General features: G+C 37.6%; 1 long non-coding RNA gene across 7 annotated transcripts in view; it reads left to right on the top strand.

Moving 5' to 3' along the window:
* LOC116230821 (uncharacterized) overlaps positions 1-14,059 on the top strand; it is a 183,032-nt gene that overhangs the window by 153,055 nt on the left and 15,918 nt on the right. The gene's annotated exons all lie outside the window — the stretch shown is intronic.

Here is a 14,059-nt window from a genome sequence, read left to right as displayed (position 1 = left end):
ATTTCTGATCAAATAGAATATGCTGAAAGGGTATAAAGTAAGGTCCTTAATATACTCTAAGGGCCTGTTTCTGCCCCAGTTGACATTAAAAGCAAGTTCCCACTGATGTGACTGATGCCCTAATTGCCTGGCTTGACATTGATGGTTTCTCATTTCTCAAATCCAATAGCTTTGCTCTAGAAAGGATGTTGGGAGCATGTCAGTTTTCTATGCACTGATCACATGGAAAGTAAACAGAAGATTAAAAAGCTGAAAGGAGAAAATTTTGCAGCAAAGGAGTTGAAGGCTATGATGCCACTTTGTTACAAATGAATGCATAAAGGAAGGCTGTTTGCTCTGTGGCCACTTCTGCTGCTAGGGAATGTGTTTACATTTCACAGATTTGTTGCTTTAACTTTCCTTGCTGGGACTCGTAGAATTTCACCTGGTCTTTTAAAAAGAACAAAGCTGTCTGGAATGACCTTTATTTTTAACATGTGTGCACTCATAGCAGCTTTTTAGCCTGGTCATTTAATACATTTAATTTTTCACCTTGTTCTGTTACTCTTTTTTTTAGGTTCAAATGCAGCCTTGCAGCACTGTGATTCTCCCTTTCTTTTTTCCACATGGCTGCTTGGTTTGCAGAGGATGCCTCCTTACAGATGTGTTCTTTCCCGACAAACAATTACCCCTGTTCCCCTCTGCAGGAGGCCATTAGGACATGATCACGGGTTCTGCTAAGTCATCTCACAATCACAGTTCTGTGCAGTCGCCTCTCATCTGAGTCTTATCGAGGCATATGCCATGCGGGGAAACTAGCAGTCACAAAACGCAGCACCTCCAGGCATATTATTTGTTATTTTGGTCCAGGAGTGTGACAGATAATGGTTACTTTGCGAATGTCTCATTGATGGCAATGGCTGGCATCATATGCAGAAAATGCAGAAAAGCCAGGATGGGTGATCATGTCCCTACTTAAATAGCGACAGAAGGAACAATTTTCACTTATAACTGCAGTTACAAGCACTAAAAAGGGAGACCAAAAAGGTAATGTTTGGGGAATTATTCTGCTGAATAGACCCAGAAAGCTAAATTTACATTGCGTCTGTTCTTTATTACTTATTGTTTATGAGCTGTGTCTACAAAGTGCAAATGTGTCAATAATTTGCTTCGTATTTAGCCTGGTTATCATAACAGAGCTAAGGATCTCACACTTTTACTAACAAAATACCATAAAGCTGTGGGCATTTCTAAGCTTGCAACGTGCTGATTATTAGCAGATACTCCTTAAAATACTGATGTAGCAGGTGGATCCTCCCATGTTAAACTGACAACAGCAGAGAGCTCCATTACTGATACACTACTTGAGAATGTGTTCACACTTTTCCCCTAGCTGTTCACACGCTTCTCTTGTTTAAAATATCCTTAATTAAATGGTATGATTTTGAGGATTGTGTTAGACAACAAAATAAATAAACCCCAAACTGAGTTATTTTCTTGATAGAAGGAAGCCAGCTGTTTTGTGGTAGACTTTCAGTCTGCATAAATGTTACAAACTACTGAATTACTAAAAGGCCCCTTGATATATGATCTCATGTTGTTTAATAGGCCTCCGATTACTTTGGGGAAAAGTGGGTTTTATTGTGTTAATCATATGAAAACGAAGTTACTAATCCCTACCTAATTATGAGAGGTTTTTAAACTTGTAATAATATCCTAATTATTTCCTCTTATTGGAGCAAGTTGCAATCTAAAGGTAATGCTCAAGAATGAATATGACACACTGTCCAATGAAATAGCTTGGTTTTTATTTATATGGGTTTTGAATCTTTTGTTGTTGTTCTTTCAAATCTTATTAATGGACAATATTTGGCACTGCACCTCTAACAGATTTCTCTCCTTCCTTGATAAGTCTGATCAGAATCTTAATTCAGGTTCTATGTAACGTATTTAGTATATAGTGACATTAATCAAAGATTAAAAAAAGATTCACAGTAATCAATATGAAACAAAACACAGAATAATGCAGTTTAAGGTTCTGTGGTTGCCAACAGGCAGAAGCTGAGGTAGCATAATCCCTTATTCTGCTCCATCTGACTCTTTGAAGGTACTCTGGTTTTGGGGAATCTTATACTGTGAGATGCAGGAGATTAGAAAGATACATAGGTGGGAAGAATATGTCTGCTGAAAATAGACACCACTGAGCAACATCTTAACCTCACACCCAAGTTAAAATGCTTTTGCAGCAAATGAAATGGAGATCTGCGAAGTGAACCTTGTAGTCAATAGAAGTGGAAAAAAAGGCCATCACTTTCCTGCAATGAACTCATCAGGGAGCTCCTCCCTAATTTAGGCTCTAGCTTGCAAAAAAGAAATCTTTTTTTTTTTTCCCCTCTGACACTATTAGATCAAAACAGTACCCAGACATTAGACAGTATTTATTAGCTTGTAAGGCCAGAGATAATGATCCCATTCAATCAGAACTCATGAATAATTCAGCAGTCCCAACTCCACATAATTTCTGGCTTTACTTTTAAAACCAGTAAAGCACCATTTGCATTGCCTTTTTGAGGGGAGGGGGAAATGACAGCAAGCAGAAAAATAAAATGGGTTTTTTTGGTTGTTTTTGTTCTGCTTTGCAAACATACTCAGCTCTCTAAGAGGTTATCTCCCTTCTTTTTGTCCCCTCCCATCTCTCAGAACAAAAACAACATCAGAATAAATATTAATCATGATACTATTGAGGAGATGCTGTACACTAATTATTGTCAAGAATAGTGCTACCCATATTTATAGAGGACTTTGTAATCACTGCAATTTGTTCAGTATTGTTACTTATACTAGCTGCTATGAAGTAATTACACCTTTTTCACTTTTTTTTGTTGTTATTTTAAAAGAACACCCACGCTTTTTCTTTTCTTTCAGACAAAGTTGCAAATAATCTTTTCCCTGTTACATTACCAGAGCTATTCTGTGAAATTTACTTCCCACTGCCAAGCTGAATAAGCCCAGTCCTATGTGGTACTGTGAAACTTTTGGAAAATTGCAATGCTGTGTATCCCACTTAATGGGAGGCGCTGAATGTATCTGAGATATTCAGGATCTCAAAACCTTTCTCTACTTCATCCTGCCCAGCTCTGCTGATATATCACTTACTATAATAGCGTTATACTTTACTGAAGATTCCAAGCTACTTCAGACATCCTTACTTAACTGATTATCCCTTCACTTCTCCAAGTGATGCTGAATAGCTGATAAAGATTTCTTCAGTGGATTTTCTGCTGCTTTCTGTAGATGCTTTTGTATTTAATATCTTCTAAGCTGTGATAGCATTGATATGACTGCTATGTGGCTTGGTCCCTTTCAGTTCTAGGTTGAACTTACAAGAGAGAGAAGGTTGTCCTTTGCAGTGGTGCTCCCTTTGTGGTTATGAGTGTCACTCCTGAAAAAAGTAGCATGCTCCAAACACCATCTTCAGCAAACTTCCAATCGCCTGTTGGAATATTTGTTACAGTGCTTATTGATGTGAGCCTCCATAAAGGGGGACTGGAAATCTCTTCTGTTTTGTTATAAACAGAAACAGCCTTCCTAAAGCATGGGAAGGGGGAAGTAGTATTAGGAAGAGTGAAGGCATTCTGGTGCTGTCTTTAAAAGAGTACGTATTCTGACATCTTCGTTAACACAACTAATGTAGATGTCAAGGAAATCATCATCTGCATGTGTAATGGTGCGGCAGAGCGGCTGTACACAACTGAATTAGCATCTATGATCCAGTGGGAAATATGTAAATTATTTTTCCAGTTTAATATGGGACATTGGCCTCTCTTTCCATATGTGTGATATCTTACCCTCGGAGAAGGAACAATTTGGTATAAAGTAGGAGTTTTCCTATGAAAGTTCTTCACAGAACTATAGATTGAGATTTGAACATATTGGAGAATGTGTCCTTGATGTATTTGGCATATTTCTTTATTAAGCAGAACAGAAAAAAAATCATAAAATGTAATCATTTTCTTTCATTAAATTATAACACTATTTAAAGGTGAAGGTAGCATTCTGGCTGCTTTGGACCAAGAGGTTTTGAGGATAAATATGCAAAAACTCTGTAAGCAATAATTTAAAGAAGGACTGTCAAAAAAAATCCTGAGGAGCTTTAGGCATAATGGTTAACATCCACTGTTAGTCTGAGTGAGTGTGTTTGTGAATTCCTGTCAACCACCAATTAAAGACCACTTGGGAGACTTTAGGATCTTCATCTTGGCTTAGTGAAACTAAGCAAAAGAATGAATGGGGCTTTGCAAATTGCCATAGAGTTTGGGAATAGTGAGTAAAGAAGATTCAGATATCTTTGGTATCTCTGTATAAGAGCTGCTGTTGTACGAGATTTAAAGAAAATCAACAATCAAATACTTGCAGTGGTAGTTGAGAGGCTGCAATACTACTTATATTGAAAGTTGGTGCTAAATGTCTTGTTAAAAGAAAGCAAAAAAAAAAAAAACCAAACCCATAACAAAACACAGAAAACCAAAGCCTAGAGAACATGCTTAGAGTGAAGCTATTTTTAACTTAGGAGTGGCAAATATAAAACTGTAATGTGCTTTTTCATCAACATTTTGTTGCATCTTTGAAACACAGTTTGGAATTGGAAGCATGTAAGAATTAATATGTGTGTAACAATGTTTAGATTTTTCCTTGTTTAGAAGAGGACTATCTGATCAGTCCTCCTACTGAGAGGAAGTACCAATATGTTTATGAAGGTAGTGGTAAAGAGGAATATAAGGAATATAAATGGCAAAAAATTATAAATGCCTCTATGTTCTGGTAACTTCTAAAAGTAGAACCTAATCTGTAGGTTTTTACATCTGGATCTGAGGGGGCAACATACATCAGATGGGTGTTGGGGAATTTACTGCATCTGGCTCTCCTCTGGTCCCATTAGTAGCTGATGTGCAGTTGATGTGCTGGGAGCACATCTTCTAGTGCAATTTCATCCAATAGGAATCTACTTTGTGCAGTCAGAGAATTTGGGAAAAATGCGATGAATGATAATGAAAACACATTCTTGATTTGAAATAAAATGCTGATGTAGACATACTCTGTGACATTCTGTAACACAGGTAGTGATTTCAAAGTGATAAAAGGTTTAGGTAGTTGCCATTGAAGTCAATAATGGGGTTTTACTTTTAATAATGCTTCTGAGAAAGGGGGTCGGATGTTAGCTTTTGTCAAAAAAGTAGATTCTGGCCTACATCTGTGTAAACTTACATGACAACATATGGCTGTGATTGCCAAAGTGGATTCTAAATGTGCAGCCACCAGACATAATTAAAACTGTATGAAATAGATCTCTAAAGTAAATAGCCTCCCATGTTCCATCCAGAAATGAAATAAAGCAGTTGCATCATGTGTTGTAGGAAGTGCTGTAGTTTAAAAATCACAATAGTAATATAGGAGCAGAACCCAAGTGCTCTTCTTCACCTATTCTGAGATGCAGTTCTCAGCAAACAGTTATTGTGGTATTGGTTGTGACTGCAGATTCTGTTTAGTAAAGGATAATGATGTAGCAGTAGTGTGGCACAGGGAGCTTACAGCCAAAGAGAGAACCCTGCACAGAGTTGTATCTTACTCAAAAACCTAACTTTACGCGTGAAGCCAGTTCATTTGGAGTCTGTGGGGGCACACAGCTGCATAGAGTTGGTGAAGCATATGGGCTATGGTTTCCCAAAATGAGACTTAAATCTTCATGCTGCAAAGGTCAATTTTAATATACCCTGAAAGCCTGTATGTGTGTTTTTTTCCTCTTTGCCTTATGGGTGAATAATGTCATTCTTACAGTAGTGGCAGTTTTGGCAAAACAAGTGAAAGTTTAAGAAGGGTTTAAAAGTCTTGTTTCTGACCCATCCTTTGCCAAAAATACCTCCCCACTACCCCATTTCCTTCTTAGATTACCCAACTTGTCTTGCTGTGCTTGTGAGATATTGTGCCCAGCACCAGACTGTGCTCCAGGAGTTACCTGCAGCAATTTCATTTCTAGCACTTGCTGCAGCAGCTGCCATCACTGACATACAGCACAAAATGCAGAAGAAATAATAAAAAAAAAAACCTTCAGCTTTATCTCAGAGCTCATTTTCTCAGCACCACAATTCAGTATTTGAATGTGCTGATGTCTTACAGGATGTCTGAGGTAAGCAGAATTGTGTTGTAAGGTCCAATTAAACTCTACTAATGATTACTTAATCCTTTGGAAGCTAAAAGCCTGATCCTACTTCTCTGCGTCCTGCCACTGAGTTTGGTGGGAACAGAATCAGGCCCTAAGTCACTAAATAACATTTTCCATGGTAATAATTAATAACAGCAGTTTTAAAGCTAAAGAAATTCATAATTTTATTTGTAATGCAAGTTTCCGAAATTGCTGGTGGATTTAAGAAGAGAATCATACAATTATCTGAAATATGTTCAGGGTTGACAAGCTCTAAAATCAGGACACATCCAGAGCTGCAGGCTGAGTGTGATACTGCAGGATGGATTAAGAACTATCAAATGCTGTAAGAGAAAGGTAAGTATTATTGATTGGGGGTGGGCTAGGAAAATAATATGCTAATAAGGAGCATTGCGGAGATCTTAATCCTCGCAGATGCGTTTTTCTGGTGGAATGTTTGTTGTGCAAAGGGTTGAAGAAGATATGTCTGAAAGGAAACCCAAGGGGAAGTTTAGTCAATCTTGGATGCTTTCTAAAAATGTTGTCTTGCCTTGTGGTTAAATAATGAATGCAAATCTCCTTTCATGGGTTTAAAGCTCTGATTGCTGACATGGGAAAACCAGAAACTTTTTTTTTCTTTTGTAAAATAACACCAAATGACATGCATATCTCTTTGTTCTCGCATACGAATTTATCTTTGTTTTAGGATAAAAGGAGCGCCATATGTGACCGGGACTGCATTAGCAGAAAAGAGCTGTGCTAAGCGCTGTGCTTTTCGTTTGTTAAGGTTGCTGCAGCCATTTCCCTGAGTGTCATTCACTGGACAACAGTTTAGCTTTGAGTTTGGTGTTCAGGAAAATTGAAAATATAATTAAGCATTTCTGATTTAGAAATTGAGCTATGCTGAGTACAGAAGTGCATCCTAGCTACTACTTGAGTTTCAATAACTCCAATAGCTCTTCTACACGCTAACATGTAACACCACGTGAAGTCTATCATATATGAAATAGTTTCATTATGTTCTATTGCAAATCTTTCATGCAGTTCAGAAGTGAAATCCACCTTAATCATATGTGATACTTTACTCACTTGTTATTTTTTCCCATTCCTATGATGGTGTTTCTGGCCTTTCTGAAATTCCATAGAGCCGGTGTATCTCTATGAGATTCTGGACAGTCTTTTTCCCTGTATTGTACTCATTTTGAATACACAGTATGAAATCAAACAAGAGATGGGGGGAATCAGCATTTCTGTGGTTACTACCTATTTGGACAGAGTATATCTGAAACAACTTACCCCTTTCATTTCAGGAAATAAATTACATCAGATTATATTTTCTGTGGCGTTAGAGGCAGGGAGACTGCAGCTTACCACCCATCAGCTGGCCATTAGTAATTGCTCTGTGTATTCCCAAACCGGTAGTAACTGTGAGGTAATTTAGGTGACAGCCTCCACTGATGAAGGTGACCAAGTAACCCTGGTTTCTGCCAGAGGAAATACTGTCTCCCTAAGGAACTTGAAAATGTAGTACGATAATACTTCACCTGATTAAAATAAGTAACTGACTAAGGCGTAACTTATATTACATGAGTTAAAGAGTCTGTCTATTAGCTGCTCTGTTATATTTCAGCCCTCATTAGCGAGGTAATTCATTGTACTAGAATGTGTTCTATGAATTTGTATAATAGTATTCTGCACCTGATAGATATTAATTTTAGTTCAGTCTGATTTATCGTAATATTAAACTATTCAATGTTTGAAGAGACAAATAGAAGTTCATTTTCATGTTGTTCTGAGATATGGAATGTAGAATGTTCGAGGATAATAATTAGATGTTGGATGCTACTATATTTTCTGAGATAGAGCTAGTGATTGCTTGGAAATGATATTTAAATGACCCTGTTCTGCTTAGAAGCTATATAACCTAAATTGTGCCATCCATTGCTGCTGGATGAAACTCTACAAGAACATTCCTTTCAATGAGAAATGACACTATTTCTGCGCTGACAGTTTCTGTGTAATAATAGTGTTAGGTTTTGCCAATGAGACACAATTGTTGCTAATATGACAGTTTGTTGAATTGTTGAATTTTGAATGGAGAGTAATTGAAAATGTACATTACTGAGGGGTTTGCTGGGTGAGGCAAGGGAGGGTGGAATTAGAGTCAGCTTCTGGCTTTATTCTTGTTTAAAATGTACATGATGCAATTGTGACTGTGTGGACAATTTTTTAAACCAGTCTTAGAATGCAGCCATTTACCAGCAGTGAGCAGGAAGATTGTGCTACAAAAAAATATTTATATTAACTTAAATTGAAATAGATTGCTTTAGCTTATTCCATATGCTATTTTTAATGATACTGAATATTAGTAACCATTTCCCTCTGCAAAACTTAGAATTCTTTTATAAGCATTTAAAGAACTTTCTTTTAGAAAGCAAAACGTGACGTGTTGTGCAAGTGCAGGACCAAACAATCAAGTCAGTGTTAAAGATGGAAAAGAGTCTGGGTGTGCTAATTCTTTCAGCTTCTCTGTTGGGACACCTTCAGCCTGTGACAGAGTCAAGTTAAGGCCTAATCTGCAGATATTGGAATGTCTATTAAAACAACAACACTTCCTGATGAGATGGCAACATTAAGTATGAATGTATCAGGTGGTAGAAAGGTGGTAGAGAGAAAGTGATGCGAGGGATTCCTTCCATCAGGGACTAGAAGCAAATTCTCTACTCTTTCACCAGATTTCGCATATGTGTTGGTTTTAGTGGCCTTGGTCATTATGAACACCCAGAGACAAGAGAAGGGAAAGAAATGCTGGGGTTTCTCATTTGTCTATAACACAGAAAATACAGTTATCTCATAGTCTCTCCTGAGCACAGTGGTGCTTGAGGTACAAGCATTCTTCCCAGGTTGTGTGGTGTCTATGCTTTTTGTTCATGCTATTTTCATCCTGTTTAAAGCTGATTTCTGCAGCCAACTGTGTATTTTGATCAGTTTTGTGCCCAGGATTATAAGGGAGCAGCAGAGTAGGATATTGTTTGACATGCATCAGGGGATTTCTTTCTTCCTTTGTTTCAGAATATCATGTCTCTTTTGTGCATTATAGTCTGAAAAATGTTTTTCAGGATTTATTTTTGACTGCATTGCTAAGTCTTGCCAACTACTAGGTAGAGGTCTCTCATACTAAGTTCATTCACGGTTCATATCATATAATCTTTCATTCATTTAAGAATTTGTTTTTAAACATAAATACAGATTGTTTTGTTCTCAGTCGAATTTGGAATGGAGTTTGCTGTTTATGTATATTGCATTGTTTAAAGGGTAATCACTTCTACACACTGGAAATACATAGTTTTTGATTGTATTTCAGATGATTCCGAGATTAGAGCAAATATAAGAATCTTCATAAATGGTTCTGAGTTAGAGCTATGGGAAGAATGGATGTTCAATTTGCTGAAGGAAATGAACTACCAAAGCACTTTAGGTCAAATGAAACATTTTTTCCAACATAAAATGGATTTTTAACATCTTTTCGGTTATTAATTTTTGCCCACTTAAAATATTTTGTCTGAAAACCTCTTATGCTTCCAAAGCTTCCAAAAACACTCAAAGAAAATGTTTCAGAATTGTGTGTCTTCTGTTTTTTATTTTGTTGAGCAGTGCAACCTGATGATGTTTGTTCAAGTTTAGAGATAGTTACATCAGACTTCTGACTGCACTTCTATGGGAATGATTTCTCTGAAAAATTTCAGCTTGTTGCACTCCTGGCAGAAACTTACCTTGGTGGCTGCTTTCTTTTCTTTCTTCCAATTAGGATCCAAGAGCGAAAGATAGTTTTTTTTTTCCAGTATTTATTGACTGCACACATTCACCTCTTCAGCTGGTCTAAATCAGCACAGCTCTGGTGGATTTATACCCGCTGAGGAGATGTCCCTTTCTGTTCATTACTAATTCCTTAAAGTCGTTCTGGCTTGATTTTCACTTAGTTCACCTTGACTTATTGTCCTTCATTATTTTAATATTCATTTATGTTTTTGATCACCTGCTGACTCAATCATTTTTGAGTCCTTGCATTTCATTGCAATAACTAATTTCTAACATTAATAGTCTTGACTTTTCTAATCATTGTTTATTTTCTCTTTTTTCCCCTCTTTCCTTTGCTGTCCTCATTAATTTTATCTCACCAAAAATCTTTTTTGACATTTAAACTTTTTCATGATTATGATTATCAATTTACATTTTACTTATTTAAACTCATTCAATTTCTCCCCCTTACACAGTGAAAATTGCTGTAGAGTCCATTAAAATCCCTCAGCTAATTCCTAATGGGTTCAGACAGTCTGTGCGAGTTCTCATTACTAGAGCAGCATTTCTTGAGGATAAACAGTCCTCATCAACTTTCTTTGTTCTACAACTGGCAGCATCCGCCTACCAGTAGAATAAAGTTAACATTTTTTAAACTGGAATTCAAAATGAAAAAAAGTCTTATTGTAACTGTTTGTTTTAATAGGTTGATGTTGTTCTGTTCCTCCAGGGATATACTTGGATTCAAACCTGTAGTTTTCTGGACTCTGGTAGGGAGTTATTGAATCTAAGCTAATCCTACATGTAGGATGGATCTTTGCTGTACACAGTGTTTTTTCTGCACATGGATGCTGTGCAGAAGAGGAAAAGTTGTGACTTCAAGTTAACAGTTGACTGTGGAAAAATTTAGAAATGCTGTTATACTTCTATTTTTGTGAATATTTTATGATAAACCTTGTGACAAATCTGTAACTTCAAGTGTAATGTCAGCGTGACAAATGGTTTCCACTTAGGCTTCTCTGTGATTATATATTGATATTTTGTAGCTGCAGTCTTAATCATCTAACTCGTGATGCAGTCAGTAAGAAATTAAGAACTGGTTTAGTCATTGCAATATAGATTTCAGTGGGAACATGACTTCCTGGGAGTTATTAGCAGTAGCTTGACAGACATCTTGATAATTTTGGTCAAGTAATTTCACTGCCAGTTATTTTGGTTTATCTGTGATAAGTAGTGTGAGGAAGAAAAATTGAAGTGAGAGCTTTTGTAATTCTTCACCTGAGAATGTTATTGCATTTAAACGGTGGCACTTGTCTTAAACAGCTCCGCCACAAAGATCAAACTGCTTCCTAAATTATTGATCTCATTTTCCTTTTGCAAGAGCTGATTGGTGATACTTCAAATATATCTGCAGCTTATAAATGCTTGAGAATGCAAAAGACATGTGCAGAGAATCTGGCTTCGGTGTCTTTATTGGCTAATATTTTACTGTGTGTCTAATTTCTCACTGTGGATCTCTCCACTGTAAAGCTGAATCAAATCCCACACTGTGTGCTGCTTTGGGATTAAAATGCTGCACCAACTGAAGTATGCGTGGAGGTAGCAGTCTCTGGTTGTGCAGAGTTGAACTTCTGCTGGCATTCATGTGCCAGAACGGTGAAACAGTGCTTTTTACTAACGGGTACACTATCATGTAGAAAAAGCAGCCCCTTCCAAGCTTTTGCCGAATGGCTTTTTTGTTCAGAATATTTCTGTTGTGAAACAATTTGAAATTATGAACCTCTACTTGGAGTGAGAAGGGAAAAATCAGCTCTGGTTTGGATCTCAGCAGGAGCCAGAAGTCTCTGCTGGCAGAGGCACCATCCATCCTACTTTTGGTAAGAAATGAGGTGTAGGGGAATCCCAGCTTGTGACATTAGCTTGTCTTACATGTTGGCACTGCTTGGGTTGCAGCAGCCCCCCTGAGGCTTACAGAGAGGTGACTGCATGCCACTATGGGAGACAAGGCCCATTTTCTATGGATCTTCAGGCTCTAATTGGGACTGAGATCACATGGGGACATTGGTATCCAGCAGCCTGGACCCTGCACCACCTTTCAGCTGACTGCTGGTATCCCTTTCCAGCTGGCCAGCCTGGCTGCACCCTGCGGAGTATAGGCTCATGGCCAGTACAAGTTTAGTAGGGTCTGCAGTGACCAAGATTCCCTCCTTCTCCAGAATTCCCAGCAGCTGATTGATTTGGTTGGATTTGTGAGGGGCAACAGCTCTGGCCACTCCACTTTGCTTTCAGAATCCTGCAGAGAACAGTGCTCTCCCCAGGGAGCTGCAGCTACAGCTTTTTCCACAGAACTGTCAACCTGCCTGTCTTCCAGCTCAGGCAGAGGTAGAACAGCCTGGTGTGCTGTGTGCCACCATCCCTCAGAGGACAGCAAGGACCTCAGAAAGCAATAGTGAAAACACAGCTTTCTAATAAGTTGACTGTCATTAGCAGTGCTTAGTTTCAGGGTCTCAGATGCTGTGTAGCAGCCTAAGTAGTACTTGAGCTTATTTCAATAATGACAAAAAGGAAAAACAAACAAACAAAAACCTGAAGATATTAGTGTGTGCCTGCATACATGTAATGGACTGAAATAAAACCTCAAGGAAGAGCAAGTGCGCCTTGAATGGGTAGGTCTTTCTGTTTGTTAGCATTGAAAAATGAGTTTATTGTAGGGTGGGTTTTTTTGGTAGTAATAAAATTGTCCTCATGTGCCAGTGCAGAAACCATTTGGCTAGCACATGCTGCTTTGTACTTGAAATTGTTACCAACAATTTTCAAATATCTTTCTGGCAACTACACGAAATCTAAAGGCTCAGTCAGAAGCATCTCCTCGGTAAGGGAAGTAGCTGGATATGATCTTTCTGTCATGATTAAATGCTAATAAAGATTCACTAGCTTTCAATGAAGACTTGCACTGCCTGTCCTGAGAGTGATTGTAACTTTAAGCAATGTTTGAAAGGACCAAAATGGGAGCACAGAAGTAATTTTGCTTTGCTGATCCCGTAACAGGAGAGGCTGTTTTAGGGAAGACAAAGCACCACCAATATCTGAACATAGTGAAGGCCAGACACAGTATCTCTATTTGAGTACCATTTACTCACCTGCAGGAATCCCAATTAACTGGAATTACCACCCCAATTAAGCAGCAGTCCTTGCCATTAAGTATCATTAGGTTTAATTTGGTTCCCTGGGAAATGTCCCGATTAAGAGAATTTCATGATTAAGCACCTGTAATAAATGTTTTAGCTTACATCTAAAATTATTTTTTATTTTATATCTGATATGGTCACTAACCTTAATAACAACTAATACACTAGCTACTACTTTTGTCATTTTATTTTATTAATTGCCTAACTTTTTATCATGGCTCTGCAGAGTTTTGACAAGGAAATCTTTATATTTTAGGATGGTGTTTTTTTAAGAAATGCAGATAGATTTCTGTATGTATCACTGCTGTTTCTGTCTGTCTGATAGCCAGACTAATATTTTGTCAGTATTTCAGCAAAATCACAAGGTTGAAAATGACCTGTAAGACCATCTAGTCCAACTGTCCTCCCATTACTATTGCTACCACCAGCACTAAACCATATCTCGCAGGTCTGTCACATCTTGTCACGGTGTCTGTTCTGTGCAATTTGACTTGAATTGTAGCAAGGGCAGTGCAGTTTCTAAAGAAAGATGGTATCATTGGAAAGTATGTGTTGGTGGATCCTAGGATTGATTTATTTAGTTAGTTAGGAAACATCTCTGGTTCACTGACCTTCCACTGAACACAAGACTTGTTTTGAAGAGTATCTCAGTGGAGATTTTTGTCTTTATGATCAAGAGCAAATTTATGATGACTTCACAGTGATAATTATTGAATGGTTACAAAAGCACCTTCTCTAAAGAAGGAGCTTAAATTTTACTTTTTTTTTTTTTTAGCTGATTTTAAATTTACATAAAAGAGAATATGTATGGGAAAATCCATTAAAGATAGTCGAGGGAAAGAAGTAAGGGAAAGGAAATTATTTATCTGAGAGATTAAGCTGGAAAGGAATAGAA

This window comes from Phasianus colchicus, chromosome 10, assembly GCF_987193195.1.
Source record: "Phasianus colchicus chromosome 10, bPhaCol1.hap1.1, whole genome shotgun sequence".
NCBI lineage: Eukaryota > Metazoa > Chordata > Aves > Galliformes > Phasianidae > Phasianus > Phasianus colchicus.
This window is presented reverse-complemented; position numbering and strand designations above follow the sequence as displayed.